A 25,181-nucleotide genomic window follows, 5' to 3' on the forward strand; every position below is an offset into this window, starting at 1 on the left:
ACAGTGTACATTTTTTTGCTGTGAAACAGCTATTTGTAAATTAAAGAAATTGAACTATTACCTACAATTGTTCATAATCTTTTATTCACTACACTAGCACTCTCTCCAGTGTACACTGAATACTTTTGTATTAACACAAATCTATCAAAAATTAAAGGACAACTCTTCACCAACTTTGCTGCAAGTTGCGTTCATGTGAAATACACAGCATTAAAATTCATGTTTATCTGCATGAACAGCCACTGCACTTGGACAGCCTATGGGACAAAGGCTTTTACTAAAATACACTTGGAAACCAGAGCTGCACCAAATTGATATTATTAAAATTTAAAATCAACACCACCATACAGACCATGTAAATTATAGGAATACAAGAAGTCCAGACACAAAAATGTTTGTTATAGAGATCAAATCCATTGCAACATTTATTTAGGAGGGCAAGATGGTTAGTTTTTTACAACAGACCTGGCAGTGAGCTCCACAGCAACATTATTTCAGTGAACTCCAACAGGGGTCTAAGCTGATTTAGAAAAAGACTTTCCTGGAGGACTTGAGAACAAGCCTAAAGCTTTCTACAAGAAGAAATCCAAACTGGACACCTTTTTTGCCCTAGGGGACTCTCCATAAATTCTCATGAGAGATGAGGTTTCAAGTCTGAAATTACTCAAACAGCCAAACCTTAAGTTCTGAGTATCAAATACATATTGTTAAGGGCCAACTGTTTTTTTGGAGAGATGCTGGAGAACGCAAGTGATATTTCTGCACTCACTCGATTAAAGGTTGCCAGAAAACAACTCGGATGGACCTCACCCTGAAGGAAGAACTTCCTTAGCGAATGTCTCCTTTTACCTTCCAGCCCCTATCTGCTGTTTATAATTCCTTTTTTTGAGAGATTACATTCTTCTCATGTGGGATGGGGCCACTTGGAGCTTTCACATTCCATCCAAATTTTTGAGGACTGGCCAAGTTACCACAGCTTTTCTTATTACAGGTAACACGCAGCTTTCTTTTACGTCCTGTACTTTGAAGGTTCACTCTTCATTTTCCAGTGCATGCCTCTTCACCGCCTCACTCATGCAACCAACCATCCTCCCACCCCCAGAGAAAGCTAACATTGCTACTGCAATCTGATGGATAGGCATGGTATTATCAGTATTTTATTAGAGGAAAAAAATCACGCATGTCTAAGCAACAAAAGGTAGAACCTAGACAGAAACTATGCAGTTCTTCATTCATCCCAAGCCATAAATAACCTTTTATTACGTGGGACATGGCTCATGCTTGAGTTTTCATTGCAGTCCTACAAAGTATTTGTCTTGATATACCAGGCCTGAAGTGTGCTTTCTTAAATTTATGTGAAAAGTACAGCTTTTCTGGTGACTGTAGGAATTCAGCAGAATTTTGCACTTTAAAAATCATTTAAGACAGGTTATGTCTGGTTACTTTTCACTGTGTTCAAAGGGATGTGAACAGTAATCCATGTAATTGAATTTAAGAATAACAAAAAATACCAAGTATTTCAGATTCAGTACATTTCTTCATAAGTCTGTATTTACAGAGAACACGTTAAGTACAGAAACCAGAAAAGACAAAGTTTTAGCACTTTTATTCCACACAGAGAAGCCTTTACTGAGGTCATTGCTCTTTTTTCCACTCCAGTGCACGTTGTTCTGGGTTTGGGGTTTTTTTAAACTTTGAAGAAACCACCATATTTCAATTAAATTTAGTTGAAGATTTTCAAAGTGATAGAAAAAGCTGTTTTCAGGGCAGCATAAACAGTCAAAAAAATAATCAGGAGAGTGTTATAAGAACAGTATAGGAATATCAATAGCATGCACACAGTTAAAAGGTGACTGCAATGGAGGAGCATGTTTCTCCATCTTTCATCGCTCACCCAGCTTATCACAGGGATGAGTCTCCAGAGAAACGTGTCCAGGAACATTGGTTTTCTACTGTTTCTCACAAGGTTTGAAGAGAATCACTTTTTAAAGCCAAGGTAAAGGCTTGTACATCAGTGGGAATGCACAGGACGCACTGGAACAAGTGAAAGAAGGTGGCAATAACCCTTCCAGCAGTTTTGCCAGAACCACCGAAGCACCCAACTGATGTGCCAACCACAAATGAAGCTTTATGCCTCTCTGAATTAGGCTGCTGAGGCGAGTCCCCACAGATGGGTTTGGGTGTTGGGGAATAGCATACTGTGCCTTGGGTCCCCGCTAGGGCAGGCGGTGATAAAAGGAAATGAGCAGAGAGAAATCAAGCCACAAATCTAAGGATGCAAACCTTGAAAAAAAAATTTCAAAGCTTCAAGGGAGCCTAAACTGTTGATTCAAGGAGTTAAGTAATTAACTATCTACATGTTTCCTTCCTTGTCTAATGTGACTCCAACATCTGCTTCTTCCACTCAGCAATCAATCCTGAAGCACACACATTTAATCTGCAGATTAGGTTAAGTACTGAGGCACTTGAACTATATACCTAGACACCACAAAGCAGTGCTTTGGATTTATGTCCATGCTCTAGCTGACCAAGCATGTTTGCCACAGTTTAAGGTAGTTGCTGGGGTTTTTTAAATCTCTTCTATGGATTCATGCCCCTGCCATACAATGTAAAGTAAAAAACCTACATAACGGTGTGCTCTGCATCCTTCAGAGCAGTGACACACTCAACCCACCAAAGTCCTTTGGGGTTTCAGGGGGCAGAGGGAAGGCAAGGAGCTGCTGTGCTGATCATGGGGTCCCTCCTTGTCCTGGCAGAACCAAAGGCATTTCCACCTCCACTGCAGGCAGCCCATGAGTTTTGGTGAGGCAAGGCAGAGGTCCCTGCTCTCATTCCAACTATTCTATTCCAATAATAATAGAAAAAATATAAAAGCAAGCATGGGAAAACGTTCTGGCTACCTGAGTGAGGCAAGGTCTCTTGGCTGCCTCCTCCAAGCTCTCTACACACGCTGCCCCATGAATTCCTAAAATTCAGGGAAAAAACACCCTGCAAAGGCACATTTTTCTCCAGCAAGTGGAATCCTACTTTAGCTGAGCTTTACAATACCTCCCTCTACCGGGAAAATGCTGCCTTATTTCTCAATGCCAGTATTTCCCTCTACAGCCAGAGAGAGGTATGCATTAACCCGCGTGTATTTTAATAATTCAGACTGGGGCTTAGCTGAGAGCAGAGAAGAACGACAGACCAGCAGCTGAAGATACAGGTTAGCATTATAGCTAGAAATGTATGCTGTTCATCAGTGGATAATCAATGCTTGAGTAGCTGTGCAAAGAAGAATCCATGTGACACAGCATGAATCAATTTTGTCCTGCCATTTATACATAACCCTCTTTAAAAAAAAAAAAAGAGTGATAAGCATGCTGGCAAGCAGTTGAATCTTTAAGATAGGTACAATTAATCAAATGGACCCTGAACTCCATGGCATAAACATCTTTAAAAAGAGAAAAAAGAAAACGGAAAAAAAAAAAAGAAACCAAAAAGATGGGGGAAGGGAGGGTTTGAAGCCACCAAATTCAGAGTTTAGGTTAATCTTCATAGCCTAGAACATGTAGAAAAATACATGCAATTCCCAATCTGCATATCTAGATATGGGACATTCCCTTCAGAATAATTTTTAGTCTTGGGATTAAAAGCTTCTTCCCTTATGAGATTTTCAAACAGAGTCAGAAATATACTTTTTACATTTAAGCACTTTGTTTATGATGCATGAAGATGCTAAGTCTGAAAAAGAAAATTAGAAAGTCCTATCTTTAAACAAGGTGACTTGCATCCTACTACTGTATATATATTCAGGATGTTTACTTCACTGTAATGGGATAAAATGCCTTTGGAAATTGGGGTAAAAAGCCCCTGGTGCCAGCTGGCTTACTGGGCAACTTAAAGTCCCCCAGCAGATGACACAAAAGACTGAGGAAGCCCCCAAGACAAAGACAAAGACAGAAGCGAACCTGAAAATGGGTGGAAAGTGAAAAAAAAACCTGCCCAGAGAACTGCTGCCCCAGATACCCTGTGGAATTACCTGCTCTGACAGCCAGTTTGTGCCCTGAAAGCCAGCAAGCCCTTCCAGGGCTGCAGAAAGGCTGACAAAGCTGTTCCAGACAGGCAACCACTGAGACCTGGTTTTGCTGGACATCTAGTGGGATATCTCAAAACAGGCCTCAGGCTGACTCTGCCTTTCCACTGAAGGAATATAAGGACCATTAGGAAGTCCTCATTTTTGTCCAAAACATCACTCATCAGGATTAAATCAATGCAAACAAAGCCACAGCAGCCTATAAACTGCTTATTCTGTTGACTGCCCAGCAATTATTCTCCTGGCCCCTTTGTTTTCCATCTCACAAATAATTTTCAAATTACTAACACTACATTACAAGTAGAGAAAAAAAAGCCTCTTATCAAGGTTTTGTGTTCTTTACACTGAAATTAAATTAAATTGCCAAGGGGAGAAAATGGCATGCTCCCCATGAGAAGGATGGAAGAGATGCTGGTGACCCTGAAAATGTGCACATGCTTTGAAGGCACCACCACCACATTGCGCACAACCAAATATGACCACCAAAGTAGCAGGTGACACTACTTTAAGGCTGTGAGTGCTGGGGTTTTGGAAGAACAACCCAACCCTGAGCTCCTGAGAGGGTACTGGAGGCTTTAAATGCTGTTGCTTGTAAGAACAATGAGCCGAATGGTGAAGGACAGTCAATTTAACAGCCCTGAGGAAGCACTGATCCTGACTGTACATCTGTGAATGTACCATACAGCCACCTCAAATGGCTCCTACTGCCAAAAAACAAGGTAGGGGAAACAAAGGAAAGAAAGTGAAGCAGTGAGGGCACAGAGAAAACACTTGAGATAGCACAGGAGACCAGATATGCTAAAAAGTGGTCCTATACTCTGACCACCATTTCCAGGAAAGGTAGAAAGCAGTGGTTCCTGTGAGATGATCACCTTTAGAAGGACAGAGACTAGTAGTATGATGTTTTCTACTGTAAGAACTAAGGTACTCTCTAAAGCAGAACATACAAAGTAGCTCACGTGTCTACAAAAATGAAGCTGAATACATGTAAACACTTAAGAAACACAGGCAAAGTGCAATTTTCAGCCACTCAAAAAAAATACCTTTAAGTGTAGGCATTTTCATTTTAAAGTTATTAAAACTTGTAATCCATATCCATGCAGAAAAAAATCCACACTGAGAAAGAAATTCACAGTGCGAAAAAAAATGAAACTAATTAATCCTGGAAATTCAGAATAATGTAAAACAGAAACACCACCACCCTCCCCAATGCTGCAAAAATTACCTCTGGATTCAGCACAAAAAATAAAAATATGATTTCACATGGACTTTTCATAATATTTTAAAGCACATGAAAAACACACTTAAGATTCTTAAATTAGAGCAAAAACCTTAAATCAAAAAAGTACAGCTGCCCTACCGTAAAAGGTTTGCTTCACTGGAAGAGTGACCAACTTCTGAACACAAGACTCCCTCAAATCGTATCAAAAGTGATAAAATTCCTGTAACAGGTGGGACAAAACTATTCCTTCCACTGGAATTACACTTTCAGGTTCAATTACTTTGTCGCAGTGCCCTCTTCCTCAGCTACCGCCAATTATCCCATTGCTCAAAAAACCCCATCAGCAATGAGTCATCTTCAAACCGACCATGAATCTTCTGTTCTGGGTGGGGACAAAATAGTGTCCCTAAAAACACTCCAGAATGGCAATGGATAAAAAACTACTGGGAATACCAGGGCTCCTTTACACATTTCAAGAACGATGAAGGACTTTTCTCAAAGCTCTGTTACCAGTGCCGCTCGCTTTTAGTAGTAATAAAACCTAGCAAGCAAAACTATTATCCATCCTCTTCCTAACTCTATTTATCACCATTCCCATGTGTGGCTCCTGTTTGTTAGAACTTCCCCAAGAATGGCTAAAAGACTGTAGAATTAGTTGCCAAGCTGCCAGCTTGGAAAGCAGAACAACATGCACTGAGGCAGACATGACAGACAGACCTCAGCCCGAGTGACTGGGTGGACACTTACCAGCACCGTGTAGCCTCCCTGGCAGCAGGTTCACAATGAACAGCCTTTCCCATATATAGCTTTACACTGAATACTCACTGTTCACATGTTATTTTTGTGGTTATGACTGGTAGTTGTGATAAAATTTTTTTAAAAAACAAAAAGTGACTTGGCAAACCACTTCCTTCTTTCCCCTGTAAAAATTTGATGCTGTAAAGAACAGGGAAAGTCCATCAAAGCTCACAGTTCAGCTCCTCAAATTGTGTCACGACAATTCTCCATCTCAAAACCACCAAGGAGAAAGAAAGAAGCAAATCCTCTATCCCACAAGAAAGGGTTCAGCTTTAGTTATACCATCGCTATTTTTTAAATGACAAAAGTACAAAACATGGAGAGGGAACAGCCAACAGCTGTGGAACCACTTCTTGGGATCACTGAGGTGTTTTCATCCTATACATTTCCTGATATTCCAGCGACTAAAGATGACTGTGACAACTTCAGTCCCTCTGGAGGTATACATTAACTTCTGGTTTTTTACAGTGTTATTCTAGGGACAAAGAGAAAAGGAACAGGCAACAACCCTGTGTGCCTAACCCCAGACATGTCAACAAGCATGACAGGGTCCCAGGTCCCTACTGCACAGGGCCACCTTATACCACCACAAGCACTTCTGTCAATGCCAAGGGGAGAAGGAAGACCCTCTCTCCCCACCTTCCCACCTGTTGAGAAAGGAGGGAAAACCCTCCAGTCCTCTTCTTTTCTGAGACAAAGACAGCCAGTTTCACTCTCCATCTCCTGGAAGACCACTGCCATCTCTGACAACCTCAGCACAAGGCAAGGACTAACTGGGAACAGAAAATCACCACCACCTCCTAGAGAAGGTTAGGGTGATCGACCTGCACAACCAAGCAAGAGTTGAGCTGTGTCTCTCTCTTGCGGACAGAGGCTCAAAGTCAGTTTTCCTAAAGCAATCTGGATCCCCTGCATGCCTCAAAGGCCCCAGGCAATCCTTTGCAGCTTAAAGCAGCAATATCCTCCAGATCGACAATGTTCCCCTGCCACTCGCTGCACAGAGCTGTATCAAGTGGAGCTTAAAACCTCGCTCACTGCCAGTGACGGGGACAGAGAAACAAGGCCTCAACATGACCTCCACAGGGGACATGCAGGGCATGCCTGCAGGCAGAACTTGTCCCCAGCTCTGTTCGTACAGCAGTATGGCTCCAGGCCACTTACAAGAGCAAATCTACCCACCAGCATTTTCTACTGCATGCTCATAATAACCTGCCTTTTGGCTTGCTACTGTTACAGAAAAATAAAAGTATAGTTTTTATATATTGTGCAATCCATTTAAAGGCAGCTTTCTTCCAGGTACATATTGGCTTGGACAGAGCAAGCCAAAAAGTTTTTACAGGTTTAACAGTTTTAATTGCAAATATCTAACCCTCATAACACTATTTTACCACTCATTGACACTAATGGTTACAAAGTATGTTTATAAAATTTACACAAGAATTCAAGAAAATGGGTATTTTTTTTTCTTGGTCACTCAGAAGGTTATTTATTAATTTGTCTGTTTATGGACAAACATAATTTAAAAAGCAAATACATCATGTGAAAACATGACTGGTTGCCCTCCATGCTCCCAAACTGTGAAACTAAGTAGAGCCAGCCCCAGAACTATAGCAGCATTTAATGGAGAAACTGATGTGCTGCCTTCAGACATAACATTTGTGCTGGCATTCAACAGTGACCCTAAAAGCAATACAGAGATATTCTCTATTCAGATATTTTAAACTGTACTTAGTGCACTGTTATGTGTTCATCTGCAAAATTCAATGCATCTTGGTGAAGTCTGGTGCACAAGACCTTGCCTTCTTATGAGATTTTTGGCAGATAATGCACATGCATCTCATTAATCTTTCTTACCTGCTTTCACCAAATAATGCTATGAGGGGCCTCATTTAATGAGTCTCTTTTTACTTTCCCCTATCCACCACATCTCTCTACATACTGCTTCTTGCTCCTTCTTTCTGTCTCCAGGCCACTTAACATTACCGCTAACCCTTTTCTGTGGGCAAATTAACAATGTAAGTTATCTTTCCAAGCTGCTGTTTCCCATACTATCGCATAGCACTTCCTCATTTGAACAACTTCTCTCCTGCAAAGGCCCTTCAAGTACAAAAGCAGCAGCAAAGTTGCATTAAACTTATCATTGGATAGTTGCTAACCTAGGAGAAAGAATGCACTACAGCTTTGTCTCTCAAAATAAGGTAGCAAATGTCAATGTAACAGCAGTTTGTTCTCAAAGATGAAGAAAATCACAATAAACCACTTCCATACAGAATCAAAGAGAGGCCTTGCTTGCTATTGCAATGCATGTTATTTCATATATTACTCATATGCCAGCAGTTTCACTTTTATAGGAAGACAAGGGCAGTTTGCTGATTCATGATAACTGTAAAAGCTGCAAGACTTCACAAAGAATGCCAATAAGCATCTGTTAAAAGGTAACTAGGAAAACAAGCATTAACTCTTCAATTAACACTTTTTAAAGCACGTCTGAGCCATTTATTAACCAGTTTGGCTTGGCTAAACTATGTTTTGTAATTTTGTTCACTTTGCAGTAGTTGGCCCTACTGTATCACCAATCCGTTTTCTAAAAGGGCTGTGCTAAAAGAAAACCTGTGAACAAAGCAAGCCTATCAGCTTGATTCTGGCACCAGGGCTTCCAGCACCAGCAGAAGATGGGATAAGCAGCTGTGGCTTTACAGTGATGATGAAGCTCCTGAGGTAGAAGAGAATGAACTGGACCTGGGCTAGGCATGAAATTAGATCAGTGGTGTCAAGCAAAGGTTGACTGTGGGAAGGAACCATTGCTTCAGACCCACATTCCCCACAGTATTCTTCTTTGCTCCTCTAGCAGGCCACCATGAACCAGAACAGCAGCATATGGGTGGAGACAGATCCCCAGGGCTGCTCCAGGCTGCTTAACACTTTGCAGCTCCTGGCCAGGTCTGCGTCCTCTCTGCTTCAGGCAGCTTGTGTAACCCTCCACAAGAAGATCTTTGAGGTGCCCGCATTGCCAGGAGCTGGAGAAGAAGCCAGACAGTCATACCCTGCAGCTGTCTGCCTTGCCACCCTGTGAGATCACCATTCCTGGAGCAAAATAAGCAGAAGGAAATACGTACACATGCCTCAGCTGTTCCAGTTCACTGAGGGTGTATACATGAGATGACTGAGCTGATCTAGAAGCTCACCATCACTGAAAGGGCAAAGTCTACTTCCTTTTCTCTCCTTCTGACGCTACTCCTTCCTCCACCACCACACTCCCTCCCCCTCTCACTCCACCCCAGCCCCAAGGAACATGTTGCATGGGCTTTAGGCCATCTCCTGTGCCTCATGAGAGCCCTCTCCTGGCCTACACAGCCTGCCAAACCAGCGTAAGACTCGGGTTTGGGGGGTAGGTTAGTGAATGCAACTAGTACAGAGCAAAGGACCCGTGAGCCCCATACCCAGCATAAGGGAGCAACTTGCAAGAAGCATCATATGTAAACTCTGGAAGCGTGTGTTAGATGAGCGGACGGTGGATTAAGAACAGGTTGAATGGCAGAGCTCAGGCAGTTGTGACCAGCACCACAGAGTCCAGCCAGAGGCCTGCAGCTAGTGCTGTTCCCCAGGGGTCAGTACTGGGCCCAGTCCTGTTCAACTTATTCATCAGTGACCTGGGTGAAGGGACAGAGTGTGCCCTCAGCAAGTTTGTGGATGATACCGAACCGGGAGGAGTGGCTGCGCTGCCATTCAGTGAGACCTGAACGGCCGACTCTCGTTGGGCAGAGAGGAACCTTCACTGAAGTTCAACAAAGGCAAAAGTGTAAGGTCCGGCACCTGGGGAGGAACAACCCCATGCACCAGTACAGGCTGGGGGCTAACCTGCTGGAAGGCAGCTCTACAGACAAGGACTAGGGAGTTCTGGTGGACCCCAAATTGACCACGAGCCAGCAGTGTGTCCCCATGGCCAAGGCCAATGGCACCCTGGGGTGCATGAGGAGCAGCATGGCCAGCAGGTCGAGGGAGGTGATCCTCCCCCTCTGCTCTGCCCTGGTGAGGCCGCACCTGGAGTGCTGTGCCCGGTGCTGGGCTCCCCAGTTCCAGAGGGACAGGGGGAGGGTCCAGTGGAGGGGTGATGAGGGAATGGAGCATCTCCCTTGTGAGGAAAGGCTGAGGGAGATGGGCCTGCTTAGCGTGGAGAAGAGAAGACTGAGAGGGGATCTTACCAATGCATACAAATATCTTAAGGGCGAGTGTCAGGAGGATGGGGACAGGCTCTTTTCAGTGGTGTCCAGTGACAGGACAAGGGGCAACTGACACAAACTGCAACACAGGGAGTTCCACCTGAACGTGAGGAAAAACACCTTGAGGGTGACGGAGCCCTGGGACAGGCTGCCCAGAGGGGCTGTGCAGCCTCCTTCTCTGGGGACATTCAAACCCACCTGGACACGACTCTGTGCAACCTGCTGTGGGTGACCCTGCTGTAGCAGGGGCTTGGACTGGGTGATCTGCAGAGATGCCTTCCAACCCTGACCTTCCTGTGACTCTGATCTCTCCATTTCAGCAGAAGTGCCATGTTCCCTCAGCGCGGGTGCCCTGCGCGGGGATGAGGGCCACGGGACTGGCAGACACCCTGCGGGCTGGGGAGCAGGGGGGGGGCGCGGGAGTGGGGGGGAGCAGGCCATGGGCACGGGTGCACTGGAAGAGAGGGGAACTTTGCGAAAACTTTGTTTGTCGTCTTTTCAGGACGCTTAGATCCCAGCCTTGTCCAGGTCTGCAATCATCTCTCCCAATGAGCCGCTATCAGTAAAGCACTGGCAATTAGAAGGCGGCCCTCGTACATTTCAGAAGGCACCCGCATGCGAACTGCGCGCGTCCCCCCGCGAAGACCCAGCCGGGTAAAACGCCCGGCTCAGGGGCGGTGCAGAGCCACGGCCCCCTGCCCCTCACGCCGAACGCTCCTAAACAGCTCCTGCAGCGGCCCCGCCCGCAGCCACCGCCGCCCGCCGGCGGGAGATGCGGCCCCGCAGGGGGAGGCCCCGCCTGCAGCCGCGGGCTGCCCCGGGGGCCGTGCCCCGGACCCACGCCGGGGAGCCGGCTTAGCCCGCCGTCCCGCCGCGCTCCCACCGGCAGGGGGAGCCGCCGTCCCTCAGCCGCAGCCGCCGCCTCACGGCCCGCCGGGCCCGCCCGCTCCCCACAAATCACCAAGCCGTACCGGCGCAGCCGTTCGAGAGAAGGAGAGGGGGGACCCCCCCGGACAGAAAGCCCCCGGGGTTTCCCCTGCAGTCCTTCCTTTCAGCGTCATCCAAGCGGCCACGCCAAGCCGCTAAGAACGGGTGACGGAAGGCTAGCAGAAAATCCGCTGAAATCAAAGCCGGACCTCCCAACCTGCCTGACTCAGGCTCAGGCAAGAAGTCAAAATGGCAGCCGTTCAAATGAGGAGGAACTTCTTCACGATGTGGGTGCTGAGACACTGGCACAGGCTGCCCGCAGAGGTGGTAGATGCCCCATCCCTGCAAACATTCAAGGCCAGGCTGGACAGGGCTCTGAGCAACCTGAGCAGGGGCAGGCGTCCCTGCTCTGTGCTGAGGGGTCGGACCAGATGACTTTTGAAGGTCCCTTCCAACCCAAACCGTTTTATAATTCTAAGAAACGGCACCATTAAAAATGTCTCCTACTCCCAACTGGCAAGAGGACTGACAGCCATTTCTCTCCTCTTGAACACACTGCAATATTTAAACACAACTTTTGAAATTGTGCTATCGCTACACCCGGGCCAGGCCTGGAGCGATACTCTGGGATGAACTGCACTGCTTGGCTGAGGGCCCCTCGCCAAGTCATGGGGAACACCAGCTCCACTGCTAGACCCGCTCTCCTTGCCGAGTGTCCTCTCCTGAGCCTGGTGGCATCTGCCATCTGAGCAGAGCAGGAGCAGACCACAGGGACTCGGAGTACCAGGCACAGGCTGATGGCACACCTACTGCACTGTGGGACTGGAGTCGCAGCAGCTGATCAGGGGAAGTATTTGATGCTGGGAGCCGTCAAAAGCTTCCTCTCCTCTAATGTGCTTAGGAGTAACAGCAGAAGGGCTTGACCTTTCTGCCAGCGTACTGCTGGGAGAAGCGAAATGGCATTCCTCTTGTTTAGCAGTTAAACAATGGAATCTGCTCCAAAACAATAAACATTACATGCTGGTTACTTTTTGAATCCCAAAGACATTAATGTTCATCTATTTTGAGTCTGCCCATGGTCCTGGTTACTGTTATAATCTCATCTGCAGAGTCCAAAGCCACAATGACCAGATCCCAACTCCAGGATCCTCATGGCCAGAAAGGGAAGACATCATCCCTGCCGTTCTCCCCAGCCACCTCCTCTGCAGTTCCCATGATGGGGGAAGACAAACAGAAGGGCTAAATATTGCCCAGCATGGCTGGATGGTTCCACGCAGCCTGCACCCTAATATGTGGGGAGATGCGAATACCCTGCTGCATGCAGACAGCACAGCCGCGGGCACTTCTCATCCCAAACTGACACACAATCATCAAGAATATGTCAGGGCACAGGTCCTATTTTGGCGATCTCTTGTTTCCCCTACCTACTTCTCTGTAGCCATGCCCTTTCTGGCATAAGAGCACAGAAGGAGGAAATGCTGTTTTGGAGAAAAAAGTGATCTTAATTCCTGGGTAGGGCTATCATATTCCTCCTATTTCACTTACAGAGACTACAGACATATTAACAACCGAAATAGATTTGCCATCCATGGACACAACCCTGTTACGTTTCAGTAAAGCAGCACGCACCAGCTAGTGGCTGCTGCACTCTTTCCAATCTTCAAGTACATTGTTGATTTAACAAGGCCTCTCTGTTATCCTCCTCTGGCAGGACAACGGCTCTTAGGCTTTTCCAGTAATGAATACACAGTCTCTTAAAAAAAAACCAACAAAAAACTAGGTCAACCCCTCTTTATATTTTACAAACAACATTTCCAAAATAAGCTCTGTGCAAGCACATAACAAGACATGCTAAATCTTTTCAATACATCCTCCAGATGGCCCAGCCCACATCCATTTGAATTCTCCTTCATGCGTACAACTCTTAGCACTTTGTGAAATTTCAACTTCTTCATCGTGGACCCTCTCTCCCGCCTGCCACAATAATTTTCAATTCAACTCCTATGCCCCTCGAGGTTCCTCCAAGTCAAGGACACCCACAAACTTCCTAAGCTAACTTTCAGCTCCAGCATCCATATCACTGATCAAGTTATTCAATGCAAGTGGGAAAAGAGGAACTCCTGCACGGTGCTGTCAAGAAGGTCCAGGGGTGGGGTGTGTGTGTCCGTGTCCATCCTGTTGGTGGCTCTGTGAAGAATTCCTACCCAAATGCTTCTTTTCAAGCAGCTGCACACCCCCCTTCTGGCAATTTGACCTAGACTATCACTTCCAAACTGCTATATGCTTTTCTTGAACAAGGCCAGCAGCAGTGAAAACTAGCATTGAGTCTGAACTAATACATCTCGCAAGAGGATGATAAAGGAAGGTAGGACAGCAACAAACCAGTGGCAAGAGTGGATGGGCCGATACTTGAAGAAAGAGAAGCTGCAAGGCTTGTGTTCCAAAGAAGTTAATCACCATGGCTCTAATTTTAGAGCCTCTTGTTTGCTTATAAAATTTTGTGCAAGAGGGCATCAGCAGATACACCTCATTTATTCCCTCCCTTCTGTTTACATGGCATGCTCATCTGTCAGAGTTGGAAAACTGGCTGCTTTGAAACTATCTGTTCTTAGAAATCCACACAGCTTTTTTAATGCTGTACTGCTCTGTAAGTGCTTGTATATTGACTGTTAGTTGCATTCATGCCTTGCTAGGGATCAAAGTTAGGCTGACTGAGCTTTAATTCTCTAGCAGCCTATTTTTGCCACCATTTTCAAATATAAATACAATGTTCCCTCTTCTGCACGTCTTCTGAGGCCTCTTACGTGAGCTCTGAAAAAGCATGCCTTATGAGCATTACAGCAGTCTGTGAACAATTCAGTACTACTGCTGGCACCACGCGCATAGTATTAAGCCAAAATATTACAGAAATGGTATCACACTATGCTTGATGTGAATGTTAAGAAAAGCATTCTTCCTCACCATTATTACTGCATACCATTATCTTTAAGGATTAAACAAGAACAGTGACAGCCAGGAGAAAATAAACAACGTGCAAACTGGAAGGTTAGGCCTGTCGAATGGTACAAAAGGACCAAAAGACAAATCTCCTGTGAGAAATTATTTAAACATTTCAGCCTGGTTTTGGCTCCATTCACTGCCAGGGTTTCATTAATCATCTCCCCCATCCCTGGGGTTACATTAAAGGGGAAATGAGATAAGGCCCAACCCTTCATTCTTACAGGCGCCAGCCCTTTGAAGAGCACTCAGCAGTCAGACTCTGACTAGCACTCTGACACCATCAGTAGCTGCTTTCCTCCTGCTTTTCTCCCAAACTTGCTGGCAGCGGACCAGGGGTCTCCCTCCGACACGTGCTGCCATGGATCCAGGGCCAGCTGGCTGCCCTGACTCCCTCTGAGCCTCTGCCTCCCTCCTGTCTCACCTCCCTCCCTTTTGCACCCCACTGTCTCCCATCAGGAGTGAGGATATGAATTATGCCTTTCCCCCTCTCCTCCCACTGATATCAAGTAACTTTTGCTTGCCAGTGTCTCACCAGGCCACTGCAAGGGCTTGCCCTACTCCCCAGCCTTTGCAAGACGACAGCAGTGGCTCAGCTTGTAAAGAAAGTCCATGCACCCACTATATCAGGGTACATTTACTTCGTCTTCGAATCTCAGAGCCACCTCAGGGTTTTCTGGCTGAATGATCAGCCAAGATAATGCCTGCCTGGACTTGCCCACCCAGTCAGGGCTGGACCACAGAGAAGAGAAAGCTGGGGCATAAATGGCTGCCCCAGTCTGAGGGAAAACTCAGAAAAACCTACTCGCTGCAAAACTGAACTTCTTTCTAGAGCTATTTGCTCAATGTCCAGATTAACAGAATTATGTTACCTGTGGCAATCCTCCATGCACTGATGAACCCCAGGGTTACTGATTGACCGCAGCATTAACAAAAAAAAAAAAGTCATTAAAAAGGTTCACATTTAACAACACTACTAAAGGAATAAATTTAGGCAGCAGCAGAGGGAAAAACAAGTTGCTACATATCAGACTAGTGAAAATGAGCTCACTGAAATGGCTTAATTGTTTGGAGGGGAAAATACAGTGAGTCACTCTTCAAAATTTCAAGTGTTCTCAATATAATCTCTCACAAGACTGAAAAGTACTTTAAAGACTCAGAGAGAGACTGCAGGCTCTCCAATTCAAATATCCTACCTAAGAATAACTGTTTTGATTATTGGACTTCATTCACATTATCAGCTGGGTCCCCAGTTTGAATAAATCTTTGTTTCAACATGAAGCTGCCTTGAAGTTTTTTATTACATACTGGTTGGCATATTTGCATACTACACAAGCAACAGAAATTATTACCACCTATGTGTAGCACTGACTTCTGTGCTCACCATTCAACATCCCACCTCACCTACCACACTGCTTTTCTCTTCTGCCCTTTTCCCACCCTATTTTGGGAGTCACAGAAAATGAAGAGTGCAAAGACTTATAAGCCATAATAGCCTGAAGTACGTCTATTCACAGGACAACCCTTTCTAGTCCACACGTCTGTCTTGCATGTCAGTGCAGTGACCCTCAAGAACTCCTCCACCCCTGCAGGTCAACAGCACTGCGGTCATGCACTTGCAGAAGTCACCCAGGCATCTCATCCAGCTCCCCTTCCATCACCCAGGTAGATTGCCAGTCCTTCCTCACCTCTCCTTCCTCAGCACTCTCACCCACTGGCTTATTCAGGCACTTACTGTGCTTTTATAGTAGCGCAGGGAGAAGGTGCAGCATTAAGTGCAGTAGCAGAGAGGCAGAAGTGTGTGCTGCATGTTTAAGCAGGTAAGGAGCAAAAGGATACCTTTCAGAAGATTAAAAAAAAAAAGTAACAACTTATCTGTAATCACTCACATTAAAGTCTTGTGTTTGACCTTAGAAGCATAAAGCTCTGGCATAATTAATATCAGCAACTCCTAAGAGCACCAGTTTGTAGAAAGTCAGAACACATATTGCACATATTTTAAAGCTCTTGCAAATAATTCTTCTTTATGTAAGAGTAGCTATGCAATAACTTTCCAAGCTGGCACCATTATTTCACTCTTCTTTTTCCCCTTGAAAAATGGGCACACCTTACAGCAAAGCAGGACACTCATATCTGCAGGATAACCCAAGGTACTACTCCATCCTGCTGGCTGTAACAAAAGCAATTGTTAAGGGGAAGCAGAACTACTTTCATTATAAATCAAGTTCAAGTTCAATCACCCTACTGCTTAGTACTGAATAATAAATCATATTGAATTAATTTACCATCAGTGCTTTTTTGTTTGTCTGCAGTTCCTCCTGTGAAATACTAAACACACTGCAGTTTCACCTGATTTTGCTTATTTTAGGTAGGAAGAAGGGGATATCAAGGCACGGACCTGCTCCCCAGATGACTAACCTTTTACATATCAGTCCTCCACTGTCTGCTTCCCTCTACTGTGTACAGATCTGACTGTAGTGTTTGAGCATCTTATGGTCCTTAAATTATTTGCCCTCAAGCTCAGCTGGCAGCCATGGAGCTGGGACAGAGGTAACACCATTTATCAAAGGTCCAGGAGCAGGAGGTGGTGCAGTGCTGGGGACCAAATCCTGCTCTGGGCTTGCACCCTCACCTCAGACCACCTGGAGCCTAGACATAAGCCCTAGCAGAAAGGCTGCTTAGTTAAAAAGAAAGGAAAAAAAACCCAGAATAGATTAACCTGAGCAAAAGGGAAGGACTTCAGGGCTCTAAAGCTTGCAAGCAAAGCACTCATTAGCGGTGCAGTCCCACCTCAGCTGGATCTGCAGCGTTCCTGCCAGCCAGGGCTCTGGCATTTAACAGCTGGCTCTGATAGCGCTGGCTGGGGACACAACTACACAGGGGATGTCCATCTGTCCATCCGTTCCACTCTTCTTCCCTGCTCCTTTGCCGAAGTTTTTACACCAGGCAGTGCAAAGAGGAGCAAATTGCTTCCCCTCTGTGGCTGCCCACTTGGGTGCCCATGTGGTGGCCATGAGCATGAGCCCATATTTCTAACCCCAAATGGGGTGAAATCGCGGGTTCACCCAAGGCTCATCCAGCTGCCACTGGGAGCAAGATCCCACTGCTCTGCCCCACTAGAGGCCATCTTCCAAAGCACCTTGGCAGGCTGCTGCTTTTTCATTTTCAGAGAGGGCAGGGAAGCACCACTCCAAGAGAAAAGGAGTGGTGGACAGAAGGAATCCGGGCCCGGAGGCACAGCGGGGCGGACCAGTAGGGATGCCCCCTGAGTCACCTCACCTCTGCGTTTGCTGTGCCCCACCAGCCCCACAAATTTTGGCACTGCGCTTGCTCCCCTGCCCTGCTTCAGTCACCCTGCTGCCTGGCTGCGTCCCTTCCCCTTTCCTTCCCTTAAGCGTCCTCGGTAAATTGAGCATCAGACACTGGGCATTTCACTTTAGGAGAAGAAAACAACTGTTTTGCCTGAACCGGGAAACCAACCAGCTCCCATTCAAGTCAAAAGGAATGCATCCATCACGTGGATGCATTTTAATTAACTGTGCTGGAGAGGCAGACTGGCAAGCATGCTTCCCTCTCAGCCAGAGCCTTTTATTTGTGTCTTCTGTTAGAGAAGGGGTGGTATTCAGCCAAATTACCCGGGGGATTCATTTCATTACACAGTGGCTAAAATGTGGGAGGGGGCTGTATTTGTGGAGGGCTGAATTTAGCAAAGCTATAATCAGGTGGCAAATTAGGGATAAAAATTAAAGCTGATTTTCCATCTGCTACAGCTGTGGTCTCCAAACTATTTTGATTGCGTACCTCTACCAGTAAAAAAATTTTGAGCACGCACCCCCAATATATGTACATTTATTTATTTATAAATTATGTGCATGTACTACTGAAGTCTTAATATTTTCTTCCCACATTCCAATGCATCATCCTGCACACATACACCACTTTGGAGATGGCTGTGCCAGATAACATGGTGACAGTGGCTGCTTGGTGTCAGAAACAAGCCTCATATCAACTAGCAGACAATTTCTGAAACCAAATGCTCAGTCAGATGCCAGCTGAAAAGATTTAAAGATAAATGGTGAAGGAGATTGGAAATGAAGACCAGAGCAAGTTAGCAGGAGATCATATCTTTGCGTGCCCCCTACTCCCTTTTTTATTTCACCTAGTCTTCTCAGAAGTGCTTGTCCCAGGAAAGCTGACCCCAGACAGCCCCTCCACAGCCTGCTCTCCTTGGCAGGGACTAAAATAAGGACCACATCAAGTTCTACTTTTCTGCAGCTATACCTGCTCAGGAAGCCACCACAAGCAAAAATGCTGCTTGTGGGCTCTGCAGAAATGAAAGCACATGAACAGCCAGAGAAAAAGTGCACTTGTTCATACATGAAGACTGCAATGGTTGAAGTGCTGCTTCAATTTGACTTGGATAAACTGGCACAACCACCTTTGTTTGGATCTAAAGATCTTTTTAGGTTTAACTTTAAGGATGATCCTATGCACAGCTCACCACTGGTTCAAGAGGGATATAGATTCATGAACTGTCATCTGGTATCAGCCCCACCATGCAGGCTCTTATGCCAGTACCACCATGGCAAATACTCCATGGCAACTTTCAGGTAGCATGCGTATCTCAGGAAGGAAATAGAAAGCAAAAGGAAACACAGCCAAAAGAAAAACAGCACAAGGCTTTTTTGGAGCAAGAGGGTGTGGTATTTCTCTGAAATGTTCTCCCTTAAAAGTAATTTTTAAAGCCTCTGTGGGCACACACCCTTCATGAAAGAATGTGAAGAAGAACCATTCACAGGGATCCTAAAAACAATCTAAATAGGGGTCGCATATGAAGTGTGTTTGCATATAAATAATCATGTTCAGATAAAGAATTACTATCACAGCATACACAAGCATTTAAAAACAGAGGACTAAAGTCAGTACTAATCTGCAGTGGGTTTTGGCATGTCATTTGTGCTTCCTCTAACAGGCATTCCCATATCTACTTCCATTTACTTTAACTGCTATAAAAATAGCAAGTCATGAAGTTCCATAGCACATCAAATAGCATACAAATAAATATAAACATTAACATCAGGTTAGAGGTAAGGTACAGGTCACTTTTATTTGTGTGGAAAATAGGGCAAATGTAGAAGAATAAGGACAGTATCAGAACTCGTATGACAATTATATGCTTATTTTTTCCCTTAATTCATTCCTTTACGTTAAGTTACATGTTTATAATAATGATAGGAATAGATGAGGAAAACATAAGCCCTAGAAGGAAATGGCCTTTAACCTGGGACTTCCATAAACACTCAAAAGTTATGAAGAACTCATTTGAAAATACTACTGCCACACAGCTCCAAAAAACCCTGATGTACTACTTTCAGAATAACCATCACCACCCTAATTTGATCATTTTGCAGAAGAAACTGAAATCCCCAGATGTTGTGCCTAACAAAAAGTAAACACTAATTCTGTGTACTAGATATTCCAGTAATAGAAAGAAGTAACTTCCGAAATTTACTTTGTTGCTTTCTAATTAATACAGAGCTGCAAGGATTCCAAGTTATTCTGAACACTGCCCATAACAGAATTCATTCAGGACAGCAAAAAAGTGCCAGCCCAAAGCATCTTTATTTTACTATCATTTTTAGAGCATGGTAATGTCAATAACATACAGTTATCAATCCTGATGTTGGAAAAGAGTACCAGGCTAATTCTTAAAAAGTAACTTTGCTTGTCTAGCAGACACCTTTTTTGGTAGCTCTGATCTGCTAATGAAAAATGAGGCATCAGTCCAAAGTAAAGAGTAAATCCAGGGAGTGGGGAAAAAAAGGTCTTTGAATAACACTCCAAAATCTTTCCACTAGTTCTTTTGACAGAAAGAAAAAGAAGAAAAGCATTTTCATCTGAAACCACACATGGAAAAACAATTTGGGTTCCCTCAACTTCAGGGAAAAAAAAAACCCACAGAGGAAGTTTTTATTAACAAAAAAAAAAAAAAAACATCAAAAACAAACAAAAAAACCCCCCAGAAACAACAAAACACAACTCAAGACAAAACCACGCTCGGCAGCTGGGAGCTCAGCCATGGGAGTCCACCTCCCTGCAGCATCTCCCACATGCCCTGCTCCCTGCCTCTCCCCGGGTACCGCCCCATCGCTGCAGGGGGGTTACAGGTCTGCCACGCTGCGACCTGTGAGCAGGGGCAATCGGGAGAAAAGCGAAGCTTTCTGTCATCTTTCATTCCCACATGACACTAAACTTAAAGCCCTGGAAGATACAGTCAGCCAGACTGCAGCTGATGAAACCTGCTATTTAATGCTGGCTCTTGTGACAACCAGAGATTTGAGAGACATTTTTGACTCCTGTTTATGTAAGAGCTTCGAAATACACTGGGCAGTTACAGAAATACGAAAAGACACTTCCCATTCTAAATGCTTAAAATGAAGAAAACAAAACAACAAAAACCCCTGGGTGAAAACAAGAATTAAGTAAAAGATGTGATGTTGGGCACGTACTCTTAATTCAAGTCTTATCTTTCAGACTGGGCCCCTGGCTGCTTTTCTGAGCCATTTGAATTTACTCAAAACTTCTTGCAGTCATTGCAGATGAAGCAGTTCAGATGGGATTTGCAGAAGTCAGTACCAGAGGAGCCTTCTGCCCCCCACATATGAGCAACTGCAGGCATGTTTTCCATCAGGACCACCCTGGGAAGAGACATCCACAGAATGGGGGGACAAAGGCAGCAATAAGCAGGGACAGCCTGGGTAGAAAAAGCTGGTGCAGTAGAAGAGGACTTCAGATGACTGAGGGTGGGAGGGAGGGGAAGGCAACTGCCAGCCACTGCCTGTAATGGGAAACAATGAGATTTCATCCTGGGAAGCCCAACATCCCACTAAGTCCCAATATGTTCCAGATTTATTAGTGGTTAGCAGTAAATGCTTGAAAAGAAAGCATAGGAATTCCAGTAAATGGATTCAAGGCAGTAATACAGCCAGACACGATGATATACCGACCAGTATGACATGAAATATATTATGTGACATGGGAGTAAGACTTAGTTGAGCACCTTCAAAAAGATGGTTAGGGCAATACATCTGAACTTCTGCTGAAATGAATGAGAATGGCTTCAGATGCTCGGTGGTTCCCAGAATGGGACTCATAACCCAGTGCCTTCTCTTCCTGGAATCATTACAGTAAAGCAGCTTTTAAATTATCCAGCTTTAAATTATCTTGAACGATCCTGTACCTAGAATTTGAAATTAAATATGATTTCCACAAAGAACACACTCAAAGTGCCCTGAAGTTCCTTTAAATTCTAGACTTTCCATGTCCTGACTTTCAGCCTACAGATGTGAAAAGATTTTTAAAACAAAAATGAAACCAGTTCTCAGCTTTGACCAACAGTACCAGGAACCATGGAACAGCAATTAGAAACTGGAAGTAAGAGGGAAAAGGCAAGAAAGACAAATGAAGATAAAACTTTCCTTGTGGTGAGATCAGCCATAGGATTTCTCACTGAATTCCTTTCAGCTATGGAGACCTTCATTAATATGTTATTCGCACATGGGTAAAGTACAACAGAAATGCATATTTTCAATAAAATCTTTAAGAATGTCTTTAGGCCAACCATGCAGAATACCTACCCAAAGGGAGGGATGAGATGACTGTTACTGCGGGCACTGTGCTATGCTACCATCACCCTCCAAACAGGAGCTGGAGGAGAACACTGCACTTCAGGGTTCAGAGCAACATCCTCTGCTCAGCGGGGAGGAGGCTGCTTTATCCTCAGGTCAATCGTTAATGTATGCTGAGATTGTATGCTCAAAGGCACCTGCCCAAATACAGAATAATCAGTCCAATCAATCTATAACTGAGGGTATAAAACCAAAGGATTTGTAAACCAGACACCACTAAGGAACAACAGAGACTGTTTTTCCCCCCTAAGGCAGAAGACGGATGCCAGTTAAAGAGCATCTCATCACTGATGTACTTAGGAGCAAGACATCTGGCACAGGAAAGGCTTCCTTTGTTTGCTGCTTGTGTGTTTTCTTATAAGCTCTCTTCTTCCCAAACAAACAACAACAAAATCTATAGGCCATTCCCAGCCCTGCTCTCTGACCTTCACCAAGCTACAATCTCCTTGAAATCGCAGTTCAGAGAGACAGTCTATGCACAGCCTGCTTCACAGCTTCTAAGGTAGGATCAAACATGCTGCCGTAGCATGGTGACGAGTACCAATCCACTATAAACTCTCCTACCCAGATCAGATATTTTTAACAAATATTGGCAGGTGACCTGTCCTGGTATAAAACCTACCAACATGAAATTATCTTCAGTCTTCCCACAGCTGGCATAAACACTGTGCCGTGTGCTCTGCCCAGTTCAACAGAGGTATCATTAGTGCCTGTGCCTGACCACATTTGTCCCACTGAGTGGTATTGTACATGGGTGTAAGCCCAGCCCCAAACTACACTTAACTTACACATAATGTGTGCCTCTGAACACCACCAGCCATTTGTTCTTTCAAAAACTGGGATGGGAATCAGAGTTGTGTATAGCGTAAGTGAAATCTGCCAGTACTGTTAACTGGAATAAAACACATCTAAAAATGCTAGCCTGTACTTTTATGGCATATTCAAATGTCAAGGCCATGCACAACATGCTCTAGAAACTTAAAAGCCTGTATTCCCACCTGGATGACCCATCAAAGAACATCAGCATTATAACCCTCCTTCAGGAAAAGATTTAGAGGACAGATAGCCTGTAATATATATGAATCCATTTTTTCTAATTTTTTCTAATTTTTTCTAATTACTGGGCAGCCCTCAAGTTTTTAAACTTCTCGAATAGACACCGCTTTTTTTGTGGTCAGTCATCTTTCACTCTTCCTGAGTGCCTGGGGAGAGGCTGAGTGAGATCTGGCATCCTTCCAGAGGAGTGGCAAAGGAGCTCCTGGATTTCCACCCAACCCTCTGACCAACGATGCAGGTGAAACACTGACCAGCATATGGACTTGAAGCTGGTCAAGTCACTTTTTGGAAGATCCTTTCCTCCTCTGCTCCCACAGCTAAACCTTGCTGCTGCCACCATACCAGCAAGGCTGGACCACAAGAGCAGCCACATGCAGAGGCTGGACCCACCCCTGCCCCTTTCCAGGCAGCAGGACCAAGCTGAGCATAGACCAGGATGGACCAAGGCACTTCATTGCCCTGCTCCTGCTGAAGACTACATAGCCACAAAACAAGCCTAGGGGAAAGAGACCTTTCTGAAAGTGCCCCTGCAGCAGAGACATACTCTTCATTTTATTGGCTTTTAGCAACTCTCGTAAACAAAGCACTCCCTCTCCCACCCCCTCGCCTTTGGGGATGCTACAATGGGAATCCTGCACAGAGGAAGCAAAAGTAGTCCAAGCATCTGCTTAATACCACATTTGGTTGCCACTGTTGTTGCCAGGGCGGGCAATCCTCTGTTCTAACATTGCCTTGCAACTATCCCCTTCAGAAGTTGGCTTTTCCTCATGTATTTATGAAGGAGATAAGAACAGGCAGCTCTGAACAGCCTGACCTGTCACTCAGCATTCAGCTGAAATCACCAGCATAAATTAATTAGGAACACAAATGCAATGCAACACACACAGATTATTGTTTCAGCAACTTAATGGATAAATCATTACAGTATTCCAGAATCCAGGAGTGGGGAATGATACTAAATGAACAGAAATCCTGTTTTTACCATTAAGTCCCAACGTGCTGTGGCTAATGTCATTGAGAAATACTGGTATAATGCCAGATAAGACAGAAAACATCTAGCAAGCAGTACAAATACACCAGGCACTTTAGACACCACAGTGACTCAGACATTATAGGTGTTATCTTCACTTTCCTTCCTTCCTTCCTTCTTTCTTTATCCTCTTCATACCGAAGTGCCCAGCCACAGGCATTTCAGAGCCCTGCTGCTTATGGGATGCACCATAAGTGATTAAAATCCCCTTGGCCAAGCTGATGTATAAATGCCATCTTCCCTGCTGCTGTTTTATTTGTGTACATCTTTCACTAACCACTGCTACAAGGTGCAGCACCTCTCCCTTGCTCTCCCTTTCCTGAAGAGGAGTTTTGGCTTTTTCAAAATATAACTACTGCAAAACACCGCCAGCCCGTGGCACGAGCTCCTCAGACCAGACCCACGCATGCCCAGCAGATCACCTGGACCTCCCCTCTGCCAGTGGCAGAGTCTGGATCACAGGCAGGTCACCAGGAGCCCTGCAGCCTGCAGTCCCATGGGACACCAATCCCACCCTACTCTCACCCACTTGCAGTAGTAACTCCACTGTCAACCCAGACCTCTGCTCCCTTTCATGACGCAACACTCACTGTAAAATTCACTCCCCAGAAATTATACAAGGATCCACGAAGGCTCCCATGAAAAGGCACCTCCTTCTTGCTTACTCATCTGTAACCATTTTATTTGCGCTGAAGCCCAAAGAACGCTGTGCAGGTCAGCAGCCAAGTGGCTACTGGGCTAAAACTGTAAATTAAATTACACCAGTTAGCAGCACACTGGGTTAATACAAGTTCTTAACACTGCCACATAAGACTGGAACCAAACTGTCATTTGAGTGCCAGCCTCTTGAGCAAGCAGACCTGCACTGACTCGCTTTTTGTAGCCTGCGGATCCAGACTTCAGTTTTCTTTCCCACATTTACATTTGCATGACTGTTTGCCAAACTATGCAAACCCAGTTATGGCAACAAAAGGGCGTTGCCAAGATCTGTTACAAAATGCTGCAAGTAAAACTATACCATCATATAGTACAACAATCACTTTTTAATCAAATTCGGGGGGGGGGTTATATGAAAAAAAAAAAAAGCTGAAACAATCTCAGTTGCTACTTACAAGCAAGACATAAATTATACAAAAGATACTTCGCTCCGTGTAAAATCCAACTTAGA

At 44.9% G+C, this 25,181-nt stretch overlaps 1 protein-coding gene across 2 annotated transcripts in view; it reads right to left on the reverse strand.

The window, feature by feature from the left end:
- LIMS1 (LIM zinc finger domain containing 1) overlaps window positions 1-25,181 on the reverse strand; it is a 76,392-nt gene that overhangs the window by 37,928 nt on the left and 13,283 nt on the right. Inside the window, exon 1 of one of the 2 annotated variants that reach the window (XM_037377392.1) lies at window positions 5,436-5,995. The exons of the other annotated variant lie outside the window; for it this stretch is intronic. The gene's annotated coding sequence lies outside the window, so the exon portion shown is untranslated. Of the gene's footprint in view, window positions 1-5,435; window positions 5,996-25,181 lie in introns of those variants that run through there. 2 annotated transcript variants of the gene reach the window in all.

The sequence above is a fragment of the Falco rusticolus genome, chromosome 2 (genome assembly GCF_015220075.1).
Source record: "Falco rusticolus isolate bFalRus1 chromosome 2, bFalRus1.pri, whole genome shotgun sequence".
NCBI lineage: Eukaryota > Metazoa > Chordata > Aves > Falconiformes > Falconidae > Falco > Falco rusticolus.